The sequence below is a fragment of the Papio anubis genome, chromosome 7 (genome assembly GCF_008728515.1).
Source record: "Papio anubis isolate 15944 chromosome 7, Panubis1.0, whole genome shotgun sequence".
Lineage (NCBI taxonomy): Eukaryota > Metazoa > Chordata > Mammalia > Primates > Cercopithecidae > Papio > Papio anubis.
Genome location: NC_044982.1, coordinates 106,970,500 through 106,991,033, shown reverse-complemented (window position 1 = coordinate 106,991,033; position 20,534 = coordinate 106,970,500).

The following is a 20,534-nucleotide window of genomic DNA, read 5'->3' as shown; positions in this document are numbered from 1 at the left end:
GCTGGGGCAGGAGGATCTCGTGTGCCAGGGGGATGTGTAGTGGTAAGCTCCCTCCAGGGCCTCCTGAAGAACTCACATTTGGCCCCCAGGAGGAGTGGCCCTTGGGCTCTGGCTACCAGAGGTATCCCAGCCAACTGGGAAACTTCAACAGCTCAAGGTGGGTAAGGGAATGTAGTCTCCTTTCCTCCACTACCTCTACCCTCTGTCCTGACCTTGACCACTCAGGGGCAGAGGCGAGCAGAGGAGGAGGGTAAAAGCAGAGCATGCCATCTCCCTCCCCTCCCACCTCCTTCTAGCCAAGGCCAGGACAAGGCCAGGGCAAGGAGATGAGCTCTCTGTTAGATAGGAAATAAACACTGCAATCTGGACCAGATGTTTTCATACTTACAGGTACTCAGGGAGTTTTGAGATCTTCCAAGATGCCATCAAGGAACTGAAAAGTGCTGTCCAGCTGCAGTGGGGGCTTTTTAAAGGTAGTTCCAGGTCTGCACCCCACTGAGTTCAGACTGTCCAATGAACCACTGACATTGTTACACATGTGTATTGTGGGCAACTTGAGAAAACACTTGTCTGCAGGAAGATGAAATTAAAATCAAGTGTGATCCTACCACTGAAAGATAAGTATTACTGATATTTTTGTTAACATTCCAGTTTTTTATGTACTTTTGGGGTAGCTTTTTATTTTCATGTGATTTCAGAGTCGGAGAAAGTTTCCAAGATGAGTCCAAGGAGCTCTCATATGCTCCTCACCCAGATCCACCAACTGGCCACATTTTCCCATTTGCTTTATTATTCCTTCTACCTCTCTCTCTCTAAAGTATTATTATATGTTAAATATATCTTAATATAATTATAGTTATGTTACATGTATCTTAATATAATTAAGATAATTATGTTAAATGATGTTATGCATATTAAAATTATAATTTAAATAATATTCTAATATAGACAGACATTTAGTTTCTGAACCATTTGGGACCACATTGAAAACATCATTTTCCTTTATCCCTTTTTCCTTCAGTGCCAGAGGGGAGCAGATCAGTGAGAGGTTGTGGGTGGATGCTGGGCCCGGAGCATCCCCATTTCCTAGAATAAGAGAGTTCTCTTCCTGTAATCCCAGCACCTTGGGAGGCCGAGGCGGGAGGATCACCAGGTCAGGAGATCGAGACCATCCTGGCTAACAATGTGAAATCCCGTCCCTACTAAAAATACAAAAAATTAGCCGGGTGTGGTGGCGGGCGCCTGTGGTCCCAGATACTCAGGAGGCTGAGGCAGGAGAATGGCGTGAGCCCGGGAGGCAGAGCTTGCAGCTGAGATCACGCCACTGCACTCCAACCTGGGCAACAGAGCAAGACTCCGACTCCAAAAAAAAAAGATAGTTTTCTTAAATAACTACAGCACCAACATAGAAATCAGGAAATTTATCATTGACACTATTAACTAACGCACAGCCCATAAACAAATTATATCAATTGTTCCAATAATTTTTTGTTTGTTTGTTTGTTTTGTTTTCTTAGGTAGAGTTTCACTCTTGTTGTCCAGGCTGGAGTGCAATGGTGTGATCTCAGCTCACTGCAACTTCCACCTCCTGGGTTCAAGCGATTCTCCTGCCTCAGCCTCCCGAGTAGCTGGGATGACAGGCATGCGCCACCACGCCTGGCTTATCTTGTATTTTTAGTAGAAACAGGATTTCTTCATGTTGGTCAGGCTGGTCTTGACCTCCTGACCTCAGGCGATCCGCCCCCCTCGGCCTCCCAAAGTGCTGGAATCACAGGCATGAGCCACCGGGCCAGGCCCCAATAATGTTCTTTATAGCAATTTTATTTCCTGGCTGAGCATTCAGGCCAGCATCCCCCACTGCATTGACTTTTCAGGTCTTTTTAGTCTCCCTTAATCTGGAATTGTTCCTTAGTCTTCCAAGGTTATCTTCCATGACCTTAGCATTTTTAAAGAATATAGTCCAGTTATTTTACAAGATGCCCCTCAACTGGGGGTTGTCTGACATTTCCTCATTATTAGATCCAGGTGTTGCATTTTGGGAATGCAAAATCCCCAGAAGTGATGTTGTTTTCTCAGCACGTCATAGCAGGATGCAGATGAAGTGGGCCTGCCCCACGATGGGGTTCACCACTTGGTTAAGGACAGTTTTTTTTTTTTTTTTTTTTGAGACAGGATCTCACTCTGTCACCCAGGCTGGAATGAAGTGGTACAATCATGGCTCACTGCAGCCTCAAACTCCTGGGTTCAAGCAATCCTCCTGCTTCAGCCTCTTGAGTAGCTGGGACTACAGGCATGTGCCACCACACTTGGCTAATTTTTTTTTTTTTTTTGGTAAAGATGGGGTTTCCCTATATTGCCCAGTCTGGTCTCGAACTCCTGGGCTTAAGTGATCCTCCCACTTAAGCCTCCCAAAGTGCTGTGATTACCAGCATAAGCCACTGTACTCCGCTGAAGGACAGATATTTTTTAAGAAAATTCAGATGACACTGAATATGCTGTTTTATTAACTCCTTTTTCACTTACACTATTCTAAATATTTGGCAGGTTTTAAATATTCTTATAAAGCATCATTTTTTTTTTCTTTTTTGAAACAGAGTGTCTCCCAGGCTAGAGCGAAGATCTCAGTTCACTGCAACCTCGACCTCCTGGGTTCAAGCGAACCTTCTGGTCTCAGCCCCTGTGAGCAGCTGGGACTGCAGACATATGCCACCATGACCCGCTAATTTTTTGTATAGACAGGGTTTCACCATGTTACTCAGGCTGTAGCATCATTTTAATAGCTGCATAATTTCCGTGGTGCACATATTGTGTTTACTAATTATAACTCCTATTGTTTTATCAAATTTCAACATTTTGCCAAGTTTTGCTACCATTAACAATGTTGCACAGAACATTTTTATAGATAATTCTTTATGTCCATCAAAGATTATTTCCTAAGGGAAAATTCCTAGAGCTAGAATTGGTAGTCAAAGGTTATGCTTTTTTTTTTTTTTTTTTTTTGAGATGGAGTCTCGCTCTGTCACCCAGGCTGGAGTGCAGTGGCGCAATCTCAGTTCACTGTAGCCTCCGCCTCCAGGGTTCAAGCAATTCTTCTGCCTCAGCCTCCCTAGTAGCTGGGACTATAGGCGCCTGCCACCATGCCCAGTTAATTTTTGTATTTTTAGTAGAGATGGGGTTTCACCATATTGGCCAGGCTGATCTCAAACTCCTGACCTCGTGATCCACCCACCAGGGCATCCCAAAGTACTGGGATTACAGGCATGAGCCACAGCACCTGGCCCTGGTTATATATATTTTTAAGGTTAAATAGTGCCATTAATAGGGCCCTGCCTCAAAAGCATTGTTCAAATTTCCACTCCCCATGTTAGTGTACACAAGGGCCCATTTTGCCATCTGCCTCCCTCCCACATAGGGTTTGGTCATTTTCCAAAATCTTTTGTTGCTTTAATTTGTGTTTCTTTAATTAGAAAATTTGACTTTTTTTTCATATATTTTGAGCCATTTATGTAACTCTTTTTCTTGAGTTTTCTATTTATATCCTTTGCTTGTCTTTCTGTTGAGTCTTCCTCTTTTGTTAAAACATGTAGATTTCATGGTTACTACTGTATGAAAACTTTGTAAATTCAGTTTTGAGTTCTTTGCTGACTGAAAAGTCCTGTGCTTTTTGTTTTATTTTGTTTTAATTTCCACATAGCATTTCCTTTACTGGATTTGTAATTAATTTTTCAAGTTGTGTCTTCTAGAAAAAGAGCAGGACCTGGAAGCAGGAGAGTTGAAAGATCAAGAGCACAAGCTTTAGGGTCAGGCAGACCTGCTGCTGAGTCCTGGCTCTGCTGGGGGACTTTGGTAGGGGCGGGGGGCCCACGTCACTGGGTCTCTGTTTTCTCATCTGTAAAGCAGGAGATAATAGTAGGGTCCTGGTGAGGACTAAGTGAGACACCGTGTGCAAAGGGCCTGCTGCACGGCCCTCAGTCAGTGTTGCTTACGACGGTTGTTCATTATTGTCACTCAGTCGCCTGAGGGGAACATTCAGAGAGACTTACCGGCAGGACATGTACAAAGGGGACAGAAGAGCAGATGCAGCTTCCAAGAGTGAGCTGCTGAGGATGAGAGGTGGGTTTCTCAGGGAAGCTTGAGGGTGGGCCAGGTCCGTGGCTTGTTGGGCAGTGTCTAACATTGGTGTGCTGCAATGATTCTTCTAGACGTTTAGTCACAGGACTGACACTGTGCTCTCAACCCTGCTAGGCTTGAAGTTAGGGTGTCTGAGTGGATACCCAGTTGTCATTTTGATGGGTTCACTTTCTACGCTGCATAGATGACATTGTCCTTTGGTGACATTCAACAGCTTCTTAAGGTTCCTAGATGTAGATCTGCAGCTGTGGACTTGGAGTTTTAACCTAAGTCAATAAGCACTTATGGGCCTCTAAGTGGGGAATGAACTTGGAAAACACTGAACCTAGTGTGCAGCACATAGTAGGTACTCATCTGCAAGGTACTTCCCTTTTTCCCTCCCTCTCTCCCTCCTCGCCCTCTTCCTCAGGGACTCAGCCGATAACCTGAAAGAGCATAAGCCAATGTCCGTCCCAGCTCTGGTCCTGCTTCATGCCTGCCCTGTGATATTGGGCAAGTTGCTCAACCCTGGACTTCTCCTTTCTCCTCCATAAAACATGGCTTTGGGAGCAACTTGCTCTCCAAGGGCCATTCCAACTCTAACATTATAATTTTATCATATGGAATTTGGCATAATTGGTTATCTCTGAACACTTACACTTTTTATTTTTGAGATGGATTCTTGCTCTGTTGCCCAGGCTGGAGTGCAGTGGCGCAATCTCAGCTCACTGCCACCTCCGCCTTCTGGGTTCATCCATTCTCCTGCCTCAGCCTCCCGAGTAGCTGGGACTACAGGCGCCTGCCACCACGCCCAGCTAATTTTTTTGGTTGTTGTTTTTTTTTGTATTTTAATAGAGACGGGGTTTAACCATGTTAGCCAGGATGGTCTTGATCCTAACCTCGTGATCTGCCTGTCTCAGCCTCCCAAAGTGCTGGAACACTTACACTTTTAGGATATTTGTACATATACACGAACCAAAACAAGAGTCAGGAGGTGCAAATAGTCCCACGAACAAATGCTCCAGGATGTTGAGGAGAGACCCCTTCCCTTGAACCTCTCTTCTCACCCAACCTGCTTTCCAGACCTTCCTTCCCTCCTGGCTAAATGCCCTCTAGAAGCGCTAATGTGTCTGTGTGCCCCTGGAAGCCAGGCGTTCCCTGGAAGCACAGCTCTACTAGCTAACTACTCGTAAGACCCTAACTATGCTGATGTTGAGGAAAGGGCTGAATTCTTCCCAGCCACATGGTGGAAATTTAAAGAAAATAATGTGAGAGCTTCACGGATAACTGCACATTCACCACCACAAATGGTGCCATCCCAGAGACAAACATGTAATAGTTCAGAACTTGGGAAAATGGCCCAGGACTAAGCCATGCTAAGAATGGGAGCAATTTGGCTGATACATAGCTGCCCTGTGGTCCAGCAGGGGGGGAAAAAAAGGTTCTAATTACCCAGCCACAATCCTGTATTTAGATGTAAAAGGGAGGAAATAGCTGAGCTCTGTTCTAGTCACAGACGTGCCAAACGGGTCAAGAGAAAAGCCTTCTGCCCAGACCACTGCTGAGCCCATGGCTGGCCTGGGCCCAGGCTGCCCAGCCGATGAGCCTCAGATGGACTTCCAGAAGGCCACAGAGGCCCCACTTTATCCTTGCCTATTTTACCAGGACATTGGCCTCAGACAATTTCCTCCTCAAAGTTTCTTCACTCTCTTTGGTGTTCTGTCTCATGCAAATCCGTTGGGGATGGGAGGAATTAAGGACAGGGAGATCAAATGACAACCCCTGCCTCCTCAGTGATTAAATAAAATCAGAGCTCATCCATACGGCAGCGGCACTTCTGACCCGGTCCAGCATTCCTCCCTCACCCTGTGCTTTCTGAAACTCTCATGCATCTTCCAGATGTCACCTGCTGCCATGAGGTCAGCATGGATGAGGGTCAGCCTGGATTTCCCGTTCTACTAGGCTGCCAAAGTAGTAGAGACAAGCTTCAATCCTAAGATATTTAGGACCTGACAAATACCCCATCTCAAGAACTTACGGAAACCTCAGCATGGACAGCCTGGAGTGAAAGGATGCTTACTTCCTAGGAAGGGCATTTCTGCTTGGGAAATGCTCAGCTGTACCTCAGTTTCCCTTAGTCTTCCTCTGAGCTTCAGGTGCTGAGACTGAGAGGCTTTCCACACGTCCCAGAAGGGGCAGACTTGACGGTGTTTCCTATCTCCTTGAGCAACTATTGCAGATCCTCACCTCAGACAGTACTGATAGAAACACCCACACCTGCTCGCAGGGGGTCTGGGCTTTCCTAGTCAATCATTTTCCCTTTGGGGTGTAGAGGTTGGAGAATGAAACAAAGATTGCACAGCCCTGGTGAAAAGAAAAGGAGAAATTCAGGGAGGAGGAATGAGGGATCCTCTTTCTTGCGTGTGGGTGTTAGCTTGCCTCCCAACCACACTGACACTTGCTATGCCATTGATTTGACTTTTCTCCTATCTCAACAATAACAAATCATTAAAAAATCAGTTTATCAAAAATATAAAATGGAAACATATGTGCGTGTGATATTTTCCCCTTCCCACAGCCTAACAAAGCAAATGCCGTCTCTGGTCACTGTCGCCCTGCCCTTCCTTCCTTGGGAGCTTCTGGGTCTGCCATTTTGGTTCCTGAGCTGCTTCTCTTCTGACAAAACATGATTCTGTCTTGAAGAGGCGAAACAATCGCAAGAGGGCCAAGCTGATTCTTTTTTTTTTTTTTTTTTTTTTTTTAGACCCAATCTCGCTCTGTCGCCCAGGCTGGAGTGCAGTGGCGCGATCTCGGCTCACGGCAAGCTCCGCCTCCCGGGTTCACGCCATTCTCCTGCCTCAGCCTCCGGAGTAGCTGGGACTACAGGGGCCCGCCACCACATCTGGCTAATTTTTTGTATTTTTAGCAGAGACGCGGTTTCACTGTGTTAACCGGGAGGGTCTCGATCTCCTGACCTTGTGATCCGCCCGCCTCGGCCTCCCACAGCTGGGATTACAGCTGTGAGCCACTGCGCCCGGCCAAGCTGATTTATTAAATACTTAATTGCATTTAGAAAGGGGCAGGAAAATTGTTTATAGGGGAAAAATAAGAGATTGAGAGTGGGAGTGGGAAGAGAAGGGAGGGAGTGACAGGCCAACCGGAGTTGGGTTTAGAGAGAGTTTCTCTTGGTTGTTGGGGTGAGAAATTGAGAAAGAAAGATAAACTTTTTTTTTTTTTTTTTTTTTGAGATGGAGTCTTGCTCTGTCGCCCAGGCTGGAGGAAAGAGAGGTGCTTTAAGGTGGCTTTGGGATGTGACAGTTGTGAAGAGCCAAGGTAATGGGAAAACAGGATGTGTGGGTTGTGAACCTCTCCTTCAACAATCTTTGAGGGTTCTCAGTAAAGATGTGGAAAGAAAACGCAATCCCTGACCAATAGTGCTCATCAAAAGCCACCTCCAGAAAAATCTTTAAAATGATCTCCTGGCAACCTCCCATGTCTCTGAATTCCCAGTAGGTAAGTCACATCGCAGTCCCTAGAGTGCACTCATCTCTTCAAAAGTGACCCATGGCCTTGTGGCATTGGGCTGGGGCTGGGTTGAGCAAAGAGGCCTGCTCCCTGCATGCTCCACCAGTTCCTCATGACCTGGGTAACACATCCAGGAGAGCTGAGCCTCCAGAAAGTGTGTCCTCAGTGAGCTTTGGAACCACTGTTAGACAGATAAGGAATAATAGCAACAATAGTAACAATAAAGGGCTCTTATGATGTGCTAAGCATTGGGCTAAAGGCTTTACTCTCACATCTCAGTCCTTACAAAAGCCTGGAGGCAGGGATATTATCTCCTCTTACAATGAGGAAATTAGGGCTCAGAGACGTTGAGTGAGTTGTTCAAGTTCACCCAGCTTGTAGATGGTGACATCAGGATTCAGACACTGAACTCTCTGACTCTAGTTTCCAGTTGCTTATTCATTTTGACACAGGAGCACACTCATCCCCTATCCATTTCTTGGTGTGACAGATGAGGAGGCCCAGGCACAGGGAGATTAAATCACAGTCCCGAGGTTACACAATCAATATTGGTAGCAATTGGACTAGAACCCCTACTTCTTGGCTTCCTATTTGCTCTTTTATCACAGCACCCTCCTCTTCCTATCCCCTGCCTGAGAGGTTGGCCTAAAGCTTCAGAGCTCTGATTGGATGGGCAGGGAATAAGGTGGGACTGTGGAGCAGGATTTACCCTGGGGGATGAGCAGCCCAGAGAATGTGGGCTCAGTGGCAGGGAGGGATTGAGATGTGCCCAGATTGCCTTGGTTTTTCCCGAAATTTCCAGTTTTAGCACTGAAAATCCTGCTTTCCAGAAAACCTATCAGTCCCAGGCAAACTGGAACTGTTTGTCCCTCTATCAGGGCCTGAGCTGGCAGCAGCTTCCTGGTCTTCAGGACTGAGGTCAAGGCTTTTCATAACTGAGGGGTCTTTTAGAGCCCCAAGACCTGACTTGGGACAGCCAATGAGATACCAAAAGGCCACCCAGGCCTTGGCTGGAGGGATCAGTCATCCAGGTCAGATCACAGTGATAAGGATCTTCAGGGCTGGTGGGCATTTTAAGCAGCATTTAGTTCAACCCATCATTTGACAGATGGGGACCCTGAAGTGCTAAACCCTCTCCTATGATTCTGCAGCATGGGAGGTGTAAGAGTGGGACTAGGTCTCCCAGGAAGCCAAATCCTCTGCTTTGCTTAACATGTCATATGACTTTTCTTAACTTCATCATGTGTCTGGAGTAGTGGTTCTGAAAGTGAGGTCCCTGGACCAGCGGCATCAGCATCACCTAGGAGTTTATCAGAAATGCAAAGTCTCTGGCCCAGACCCACCGAATTGGAAGCTTTGGGAGTGAAGCCAAGAGTTCTGTGTTTTAATAAGTTCTACAGGTGATTCTGATGCAGGGTCAAATTTAAGAATGTCACTCCTAAGGCATGGGTTTTCCAGAAGACTGACCTCCTCTGATATGGTTTGGCTGTGTCCCCACCCAAATCTCATCTTGAATTGTAGCTCCCGTAATTCCCACATGTTGTGGGAGGGACTTGATGGGAGATAATTGAATCACAGAGGTGGTTTCTCCCATACTGTTCTCATGGCAGTGAATAAGTCTCACAAGATCTGATGGTTTTATAAGGGAAAATCCCCTTTCATTTGGCTCTCCTTCTCTCTTTGCCTGCCACCACGTAAGACGTGCCTTTTGCTCTCCACCATGATTGTGAGGCCTTCCCAGCCACGTGGAATTGTGAATCCATTAAACCTTTTTCTTTATAAATTACCTAGTCTCTAGTATGTATTTATCAGCAGCGTGAAAACAGACTAGTACATTCTAAATGGCAGCATTGTAAGTTTTCATGCTTTTCCCCAAGTCCAGCATGGGACCCTGCTAGGGTCTGAATGTTTATGTCCCCACAAAATTCATTTGTGGAAATACTAACCTTTAAGGTGATGATATGAGAAAGTGGGGCTTTGGGAAGGTAAGTAGGTCATAAGAGTGGAGCACTCAGGAATGAGATTAGTGCCTTTATAAAGGAAGCCCCAGAAAGACCCTCATCCCTTCTATCATGTGAATTTACAGTGAAAAGATGGCCTTCTATAAGCCAGAAAGAGGGCCCTCATCAGACATAGAATCTACCAGTGCCTTGATGTTGGATTTCCCATCAGAAAAAAAAAAAAGAAAGAAAGAAAGAAAAAAATAAAAGAGTGTCCTCCCTGAGGGGAGAGGAGGCAGGGACCACTCTCCAAAAGGGGCATCTGTTCTATGTCTGCTCTTCATGACCAAATAGAGATTGTTAGGACAGCATAGAAAAGAGGCTAGAGGAAGTGGAGGAACCCAAGACAGTAGAGAAAGCAGGCAGAGGATGGAAGCTATTCTAAGTGATCAGATCCCAACCCAGCTAGGCCTGGCCCCTGACTGTTTCATGCCCTGCTGTGAGAGCTCCTGAAGCTGCTGTCCTCAGGAAGTGTCACCTGAACAAACTGACCACCAGGGAACATTACTGAAAGCAGCTTGCCCAAACAGATCAATATTTAATTTCTAATGAGCAATTTTCAATTAGATCCTTGATTTGACTTATGTCTGATCATTCGCCTGTAACTACTGCAGGCCTTTTGCTCCCCTCGGGGGCCAAAAAGCAGCTGATACTACAGCCATGATAACCTGAGTGTTCTATCCCGTAGTCTCAACCAAATTGTAAGGCTTAGGGCAGTGGTTCTCAACGTGGATGAATTTGCCCTCAAGGGGATGTTCCATAGTGTCTGGGGATATTTTTGTTTGGCACAGCCAAGGGATGTTACTGGCACATAGCGAGTAGAGTTCAGGGATGCTGCCAAACATCCTACAATGCACAGGACAGCCCACAACAAAGAATTATCAGCCCAAAATGTCCACAGTGCTGAGGTTGAGAGGCACCGCCTTAGGGCCTCCTCTGTTTGTCAATTACAGTTACCTCCGTGATCGTCTCCCTGATCATCTCCAACTGCACGCACTCTTAGAAGCATCCCTGCTCAGGCAACACCCACACTCCCATGCTCACATGCACACACACCCCTTCACAGCATTCATCACCTACAATAATGTAGTCCGAACCCTGCAACTGTTTGTGTTTTGTTTTTGAGACGGAGTCTTGCTCTGTCGCCCAGGCTGGAGTGCAGTGTCACCATTTCGGCTCACTGCAAGCTCCGCCTCCTGGGTTCACGCCATTCTCCTGCCTCAGCCTCCCGAGTGGCTGGGACTACAGGTGCCCACCACCACATCCGGCTAATTTTTTGTATTTTTAGTAGAGACGGGGTTTCACCGTGTTAGCCAGGATGGTCTCGATCTCCTGACCTCGTGATCCGTCTACCTCGGTCTCCCAAAGTGCTGGGATTACAGGCGTGAGCCATGGCGCCTGACCAAACCCTGCAACTGTTTAGGACTCTGCAACCCCTGGGCCCACATGCCTTTCCAACATTTTCCCCCATTTCACTCCACTCTCTGAACTGCTGTCCCTACCCCAGTGACTCTCAAACTGGAGCATGCAATAGAACCACCAGGAGAATTTGTGGAAAATGCAGCTTGCTGGGCTCCATCTCCAGAGTTTTTGATTCAGCGCAATTTGCATTTCTTCAGACGATGCTGCGGACACTGGTCTGGGGACCAGACTTTGAGAACCGCCATCCCACACCAACTTGCCCTCTTCACCTCTGATCTTGGCGTCCAGCTGCTCCTGCCCAGAGTACCCTTGTGCTCACATCTGAGTTCCATCCTTGGGGTCTGAGTCTAGTGCTACCTGCTCTACCAGGTTGTCTCTGATGCCCAAGTGGAAGAAATGTCTCAGCCGCTGCACTTTCTCAGCACTGCTCACCACTCTGTAGCAATTTTTTTTCTTCTTTCATTGACAATTTATTATTATTATTATTATTTTTAGACAGAGTCTCACTGTTTCCCAGGCTGGAGTGCAATGGTGCAATCTCCTCTCACTGCAACCTCTGCCTCCCAGGCTCAAGCCATTCTCCCACCTCAGCCTCCCAAGGAGCTGGGATTATGGGCACGTGCCGCTCTGCCTGACTAATTTTTGTATTTTTAGTAGAGACAGGGTTTTACCATGTTGGCCAGGCTGATCTTGAACTCCTGACCTCAAGTGATCCGCCCTTCTTGGCCTCCCAAAGTGCTGGGATTACAGGCATGAGCCACAGCCCCCAGCCTCACTGACAATTATTTTAAATCATGCTTTACCAATCAGGCACACACAAGAGGAGGAGCTGGAGAGGGTTTAATGACAGGGACTATTTACAAAGGTGTGGGCAGAATTAAGGGACATTAACAAGGATGACGAAGCACTCCAGAGCTGTTAGAAGTCAAAGCTACTCCGAGGGCTAGGGACAAGAAGGAGCAGACACTAGAACCAGGAAAGGGTCACCTGACTGGAGCTGTGGCCTTGAAAAAAGAAGCACAGAGGTTGCCAGATGACAGCCTTGCAGGTAGGGAGCTGGGGGAATAAACACCCTGGCCTCTCTCTCCTCCTGCCCGCTGATGTACTGTGGGTGCCTCCCACTGACTGTGCCCAAGAAAACAGGGTAGAGAAACCTCATGATGCTGCCCACACAGGCCAGCCTCCTGGGGCTCAGAGCAGGTAGAGAAGGGCACAGAGAGATCTCATGGGGCAAACAGGGGGTCTCCAGCATCCCACCTTCCTCCCTACTACCCAGTCCTAGAGTATAGAACCTATGTCAGAATTGCCTCTGAATCCATGACAAGCCCAGGACCTCATATAACAGATTATTAATAAATATTTGAGGAATTCATCATTTATCATTAGCTGGTGTGCATGTCTGCTGATGAATTCTCAGACATTTTGTGGAATGTGGTCACTCAGAATATTCTAAGAATGTTCCCAGCACCACAGGAAAACCTGCTAGCCAAGGCCCCATGACATGGCTGGGAAAACCAGCTTGTCATTTTTCCCAACTCCATACACCCATTTCTCACTTATCTATCACTTTGTCGTTCAAAACAAAGAATAGAAAGTAAGGAGCTGAGATTTTCTCACCTTTCAAGTAATCAAAGAAAACACCAAGGAAAGGAATCAACAACAAGGGTATCAATTTTTTATAAGTGAAATACAAACAAACTGAAATGAAAGGGGGAACAGTGACTGCAAAACATATTTACATTAGAAATCACCATGGGTTTACATCCACAGAATTCTTATAAACATGTAAGGAAACAGCTAGAACTTAAGACGGAAGTGATCTACTCTGGCACTACTGGCTACCATTTATTGAGCATTTACTATATGCTGGGAACTGTCTAAGTGCTTTATGTATTTTATCTCAAATCTCACAGCTAGTGTTTTAACTATAAACTATTATTTCCACGTTACAGATGTTGAAACTGAAGTACTGGGAAGTTAAGCAAATTGCTCAGGTTCTTCTATCCAGAATTTAAATCCAGATCTGCTTAGTCAAACACAGTTCTCACCTGAAAATAGGTAGTTAAGAGTCAAAACACGAATCACCAAAAAAACTCAGATTCAATGACTGTACAAGTGCCATTTTAACCTACAAAATGAGCAAAGCGCTTTTTAAAAAGTATTACGAGGCGCTTCCGCAGCTGAGGAGGCACTGGTGAAAGGTGTACTCCCATAGCTGGTGCCGTGAATGATGCTTTTGTATAAATAGTGGCTTCTTCCAAAGGGTTGGGGTGAGGGTGGGGTACAGCATCCATCAGCTGACTGGGTTTATCAGAGACAAGATATAGTTCTACTGAAGACTTGGGACTGTGTGCCTCAGGGTCTAGAGCCCAGACAGAGGGCACTGCTGCATTCAGAGCTGTTTCTTTTCCCAGAAGACTCACTTCATCTGCTCCCAAGCCAGGCTTTCACTGACCTTGAAAAGGTCACCCTGGTCCCAAGGGTGACAGACATTGAGCAGGTGGAGTGAGGTAGCAGGGGTGGAGGAGCCACATTCAGAGCATTACACCCACCACGGGCTGGAGAAGTTCCCTCCCAGGAATGCCAGGCACCGCATGGGGCCTCTAACCTTCCCCATTTGGACATCTGGAAGCAACACAGGGGCTGAGTACATTCACTCCCTCTGTTATCTCCCTGCTTGATGCTGCCTCTTTTTCTTTTCTTTTCTTTTCTTTTCTTTTTTTTTTTCTTTTTGAGATGGAGTCTTGCTTGGTCACCCATGCTGGAGCGCAGTAGCGGTGATCTCAGTTCACTGCCTTCCCGGGTTCAAGCAATTCTCGTGCCTCAGCCTCTCCAGCAGCTGAGACCACAGGCACGCACCATCACACCTGGCTAATTTTTGTATTTTTTTTTTTTTTTTTTGAGACAGAGTCTCGCTCTGTCGCCCAGGCTGGAGTGTAGTGGCGATCTCGGCTCACTGCAAGCTCCGCCTCCCGGGCTTACGCCATTCTCCTGCCTCAGCCTCCCGAGTAGCTGGGACCACAGGCGCCCGCCACCTCGCCCGGCTAGTTTTTTGTATTTTTTAGTAGAGAAGGGGTTTCATCATGTTGGCCAGGCTGGTCTCGAACTCCTGACCTCAAATGATCGGCCCGCCTCAGCCTCCCAAAGTGCTGGGATTACAGGCGTGCGCCACCATGCTGGGCCTATGTCACTTCTTTATTCAGCAGACTACAGTCCTGTGTTTCAATCCCACCTCTGCCACTTTTACTCTATTCTGTCTCAGGCAGGTCACTTAAGCTCTCATCTCCCTCCTCTGCAAACACAAGTGCCTGCCTCACAATTCTTTCTTCTTTTTTTTTTTTTGAAGTGGAGTTTCGATATGTCACACAGGCTGGAGTGCATGGAACGATCTCAGCTCACTACAACGTCTGTCTCCTGGGGTTAAGCAATTCTCCTCCCTCAGCCTCCTTAGTAGCTGGGACTACAGGCATGTGCCACCACGCCCGGCTAATTTTTGTTATTTTCAGGAGCGACAGGGTTTCATCATGTTGGCCAGGCTGGTCTCAAACTCCTGACCTCGGGTGATCCGCCTGCCTCAGCCTCCCAAAGTGCTTGGATTACAGGTGTGAGCCACCACCCCCGGCCCTGCCTCCAGTTCTAACATGAAATAACATACATGAAGTGTTTAGCAAGGGCCTAACACATTACAGGGACTTCACAAGTACCAGTTTCCTCTCCCACCCCATCCTTATTTTTATCCTGTCAACAAATTAGGGCGAAAGCACTTCTGCGGGTCTTCATTTTATATGATAAGGCCCACCTTTTTGGGGCTTTAACTTCCCTTACATTTTTCTGATAGGGCCAAGTGACTATTGCTGGAAGCTTCTTCCAGCTCATGAAGTCAGCCAGGGGCCAGGCAGGGCAGTATGGCAGGGCTCCACCAGAGGGGAGCAGAGAGCTGGGGCTGGGGCTGGGGCTGGGCAGGTGAACCTCAGCAGCAGAAAGGAGGCAGACGTGGCACATGGGCTGGGGGAGATCTCCCGGCTCTATCATTAGAGGCTGAAGGTTTGGGGGTGTGGACTGGTGTCATTCAACTGAGGACCCCAGAGGCAAAGACTTACATGAGGGCGAGTCTTGAGTCAAACAGGAAGTATTCCAGAGAGTCTAGGAAAAACCTTCTTTAGACCAGGGAATAATCACAATAGCTGCTCTTGATTGAACATGTTGCTCTAGTGAGGCTATGTCCTTGGGGGATCTTAAGTCAGTATATTTTCATCCAGGGTGATGGCTAGTGCCAAGCCTAGTAGACCCCAGCCCTAAAGTTCTTCTAGAATGTAGAGAAGATACCCTAGCAGTCAAGGGGATTGCAGCCTAGGGAAGGGAATGGCATGAAGAGGAGATTCTTCCAGACATGAAGGGGAAGTAGAAATCCTCCTATTTCCCCTTGATGGACCATGGAAGGGAGAGGGACAGAGGAGGAGAAGCAATGGCTGAGACACAGGTATCGTGGCTTCCTTGGCCAAAGTCCTCCCAGGATGTGGTGGAGTGGCGTGAGGATGTCTTTTTTTTTTTTTTTTTGAGACAGAGTCTCGCTCTGTCACCCAGGCTGGAGTGCAATAGCATGATCTCCGCTCACTGCAAGCTCCACCTCCTAGGCTCACGCCATTCTCCTGCCTCAGCCTCCCGAGTAGCTGGGTCTACAGGTGCCCGTCACCTCGCCCGGCTAGTTTTTTGTATTTTAGTAGAGACAGTGTTTCACCGTGTTAGCCAGGATGGTCTCAATCTCCTGACCTCGTGATCCACCCACCTCGGCTTCCCAAAGTGCTGGGATTACAGGCATGAGCCACCGCGCCGGTCTAGGATGTCTTGAGGTGACGCCACCAGTGGAGGGGTTTGTGCGTGTTGTCTGGGCTGGGACTCTGGGTAAAGACCCCATTGTATGGAGCGGCCATCTTTACATGGAGCAGCCAGAATCAATTGGAGACCCGACTCGGTGGGGTGGAGAGGTCTGGGTTAGAGTTCCACAGCTTTCCCTTGGCATGGAAGGGGTCAGAAGAGCCAGTGGAAGGGACCTGCCATGCTAAGGGGCGAAGTGACCCCACGGTGAAGGCCACAGAGTGTTTAACTTGGTAAGGGTCAGGTGGAGGGTGCATCTGAGCCTCAGAAGGCCGAGCACAGTGGTGAAAAGCTGGGGTGGGGGCAAGTCAGTGAGGGAAGAAGACAAATTTCAGGTTCATCTCCATACTCCGGGAGAGAAAAGCGGGAAGTAGCCCATGGACCAGGCATCCCTGCCTCAACCTCCCCCTGTTTCCCCAGTTCTAGCCACTCCCATTTCCCCTTCACTGTAGCCACACCAGACTCTAGCCCTCAGTGCTGCCTTGCTGCCTTCGGCCACAGGGCCTCTGCACCTCCCTTCTCTCCTCCTGTCACACTCAGCTTCCTAGATCTTCTTGGCTTCGTCATTTTCCTCTCTCTCATATTCTCTTTTATAATGTTACTCATTTTCTTTGGTTGTAACTTCTGCATTTATCTTTGCAGTTCTTTAACACCTGCTTACTCCACAAGATTTTAAGCTCCACAGCGGCAGGGGCTGTGCTTGTTTTCTCTTATCATTTTGTTCCCAGCCCCCAGCACAGACACTGGCAAGCTATAGATCCTCAATCAGTGTTTGTTGAATGACTGGATAAACAAGTAGCAGAATAAATGAATGGATGAATGATCTGTGATGGTTTCTTTGCAGGGCAACGAATTCTCCATTCATTTTCAGAGATGTGTCCAGCACCGAAGGTCGGGAAGGTGGGAACAGTAATGGTACAGGCTCCAGCCCTCACGGAAGAGAGGTGGTCTTTCCCCATGTCAGACTTGCTCTGCCTTTACCTCAAAGTCAGGGCAGCATTTTCTTTTTCAGATAAAGAAACTGAGGATTTCTAGGGTCTTTGGGTTTTGTTTTTACTTTTCATTGTGAACATTTTCAGCATACAGGAAGAGTAAGGAGGACAGTATAATATTCTTTGGAGAGGTTGTATTTTAAAATACAGGCTCACGCCTGTAATCCCAGCACTTTCAAGGCTAAGGTGGGTATATTACTTGAAGTTAGGCGTTCAAGACCAGCCTTGCCAACATGGTGAAGCCCCGGCTCTACAAAAATGCAAAACAATTAGCCAGGCTTGGTGGTGCACACCTGTAATCTCAGCTACTTGGGAGGCTGAGGCAGGAGAATTGCTTGAACCTGGGAGGCAGAGGCTGCAGTGAGCTGAGATCATGCCACTGCACTCCATCCTGGGCAACAGAGCAGGACTCCGACTCTAAATAAATAAATAAATATTAAAGTAAATTATCATTATCATGACAATTTACCCCCAAATACTTCAATTGCACCTCTAAAAAATAAGCATACTTCCCTACTTCACTAAAATACTGTTATCACTCGTAACAAAATTAACCACAATTTTCTTTTCTTTTTTTTTTTGAGACAGAGTCTCACTCTGTCACCCAGGCTGAAGTGCAATGGTGCGATCTTGCCTCACTGCAACCTCCACCTCCTGGGTTCAAGTAACTCTCCTGTCTCAGCCTGCTGAGAAGCCAGGACTACAGGTGTGTGCCACCACACCCAGCTAATTTTTTGTATTTTTAGTAGAGACGGGGTTTCACCATGTTGGCCAGGCTGGTCTGGAACTTCTGACCTCAGGTGACCCGCCTGCCTCGGCCTCCCAGAGTGCTGGGATTACAGGCGTGAGCCACCGTGTCAGGTCAGTTTTCTTAATATCATCTATCTTGGTTCATTTGTGCTGCTATAACAAAATACCTGAGACTGGGTAATTTATGAAGAACAAACATTTATTTTCTCATAGCTCTGGAGGCTTGGAAGTCTGAAATCAAGATGCCAGCAGGTTTGTGTCTGGTGAGGGCTGCTGTCTGCTTTCAAGATGGCACCTTGAACAGTGAGTCCTCTGGAAGGGTGGAACGCTGCATCCTAACACGGCAGAAGGTTGAAGGGCAAAAAGGATAAACTCTCTCCATCAGGCTCTTTTATAGCGGCACCTACTCCCATTCATGACTCAACCACCTCCTAAAGGCCACATCTCTTACTACTGTTGCATTGGGGGTTATGTTTCAACATCAATTTTAGGGGAGACAAAAACATTCAAACCATAGTATAATCTAATACTTAGGCCCTAATCACATTTCCCCAGTGGTGTCTAAAATGTCTTCTCCAGTTGGTTTCCTGGATGCAGGATCCAATCAACATTCTCACCCAGAGCAGCTCATTTTGAAAACCAACTCAAATGTCTTAATTCAGACCATATGTTTCTCAATGTGGAATACAGAGAGAACCAGACGTCTTCCATTTACATTTCAGCAACCTCAGTCCTTTTTCAAAACTGCCTTGTGCGGTGTGGCGAGCAGGTCCAGGAATGAATAGCCACAAAGCCTAGATATGCAGTGACGCAGGGCTCTGCAAACACTCCAGGCGCCCAAGGCAGCCACATAGAGCAGGCGACATGCAAGCTGTACTGCAGAGGAGCAGAGAGATGAACCACAAAGAAAGTATTTTCTCTTTCTACGTTTCTGTCCTGGAGACCTTGCCACTACTCCAGATGGCGCTGCCCCCAGGCAGGGCGCAAGAGGCAACAGTGTGAGTCCAACCCTTGGAAAGCCACCCACTTGAGGGAAAAAGTCCCTTCTCCATCCAGCTCTTAGTCCTCATGAAGCTCTGTAGGCTCAGCCCTGCCCGGCCTTCTTGCTGGAGGCCTGGGGCCAGGCAGAGAGGGCTGCAGACACAGGCAGGTGCCACCACAATGTTCTGGTGTTCGGGTTGGAGCTATTCACATGACTAGCTCTGCCAGGAAAGTTTTTTGTTTTTTAACTTGATGGAAATGTTGTGGTTTTCACATTGTCTTGGAACAAACAGGAGCTTGGTTTACCGTCCCGAAGAATGTATCTGCTGAATTGTTCTTTAGTTGATTCTCTTGGGTTTCCAAGTTATGCCTTTTCCCCTTGGGCAGCTGAAGGAGCACAGCTTCTCCACTCACCCCCTCTTCGGTTCCCTTGCCTCCACTGTCAGGAAATTCCACCCTAAATACCCTAACCCTCTCCCTGTGATGATGGGATTTGCACAGACTGATGGGCACAGGACTCTTTCCAGTCACTCTCTGTGCTCCAGAAAAACTGAAGGCAGACTGGAAACATATAAAATACCTGCAGGAGCCCCGCTCACCAGGTGAGGACAGAGGCGGCCATTCACAAGGCCACGATTCCACTTCTGCTTTGGGCCATGGTTACCATTAGGCACATGCCCCTAGTCCTTCAGGACAGAGCCCTTCAGGACAGAGCACCAGGAAGCCTGCGGGAATCAAACAGGATGGGAAAACCTCTCTCTCCCCTCCTCCCACCCCATTTAGATCCAGATACTACCTCGTCGCAGGGGCCTGTCCTGTGCATTGCAGGATGTTTAGCAGTTCCCCAGACTGCACCCACTGGATGCCAACATATTTCCAGACATTGCCAAATGTTCCCTGGGGGACAAAATCATCACCAGTTGAGTGCTCCTGTTTTGAGTCTTAAACAAAGGACCCATTTGTAACACCAGGAAAGTTCCAGGACCACTCACACCAGCTGAGTGGAGCAGTGTTGGGAGAACCGCAAGCCAGGCATTCTCAGTGTCTTGTTCTGTGGAAGGGAAATGCAGAGCAGCTGCCAGGCCAGGTCTGTCTTTAGCCCTTCGCTTCCCTCTATTCACATAGGGGAAGCTGTGCCAGAGCCCGGGCTTATGATCTGGAGGAAACAATACTGTCACTGAGATAGGATTGATGGGGCATTTTCCTTCTGGAAGTGCTGATCCATGAATAATTTCCAAGCAAACCACCCACGGCATCCCCACTCCCTCTACTCTCCCCTCTTCCCTTCTTTCTTATATCCTACCTCCCCAGCCGACATCAAGCTTAGGCCTCTAACTCTGTCCACCCCTGGGCTTGACCCCACACTGGACAGCTTCTCTGGCCACAGCTAGAATAGCCATGAATTGCACCCATGGGCCCTCCCACCACACTTACTGCTCTGTCACCTCCTTCTCATTTCCCCAGAGGGGCTGCAGTGGGGTGAGAGCCCTGCATTAGAAAGCCAAAGGGCCTGGGTCTGAATCTGAACTTTACCAATCACTGGGCAGGAAATTCAAGTCATGCATGTAAACCCCTTAGCACAGTGCCCAGCACACGGAACGGTTCTTACATGTCAGAATGGGTTTTTCTCCCTCCCCCTTCCCTCTTCATCTATCTGGGATAGTGAGGAAGCCCCTTCCTTAAGAAGCACAGGAAATACCCACAGGATTATGAACCTGGTTATGTCTGCAAATGCCACCCCAAGGCCACTCTCCTCCTCTCCCTAACCATTGCAAGATCCACAGCAGGCTGCATTCAGGGTTCCAGATGCAGCCAAGGATGGGGAGCCTACTCAGGAGGAAGAAGGAGTGAGAATTAAAGGAGGTGGGTCTGAGGGGAC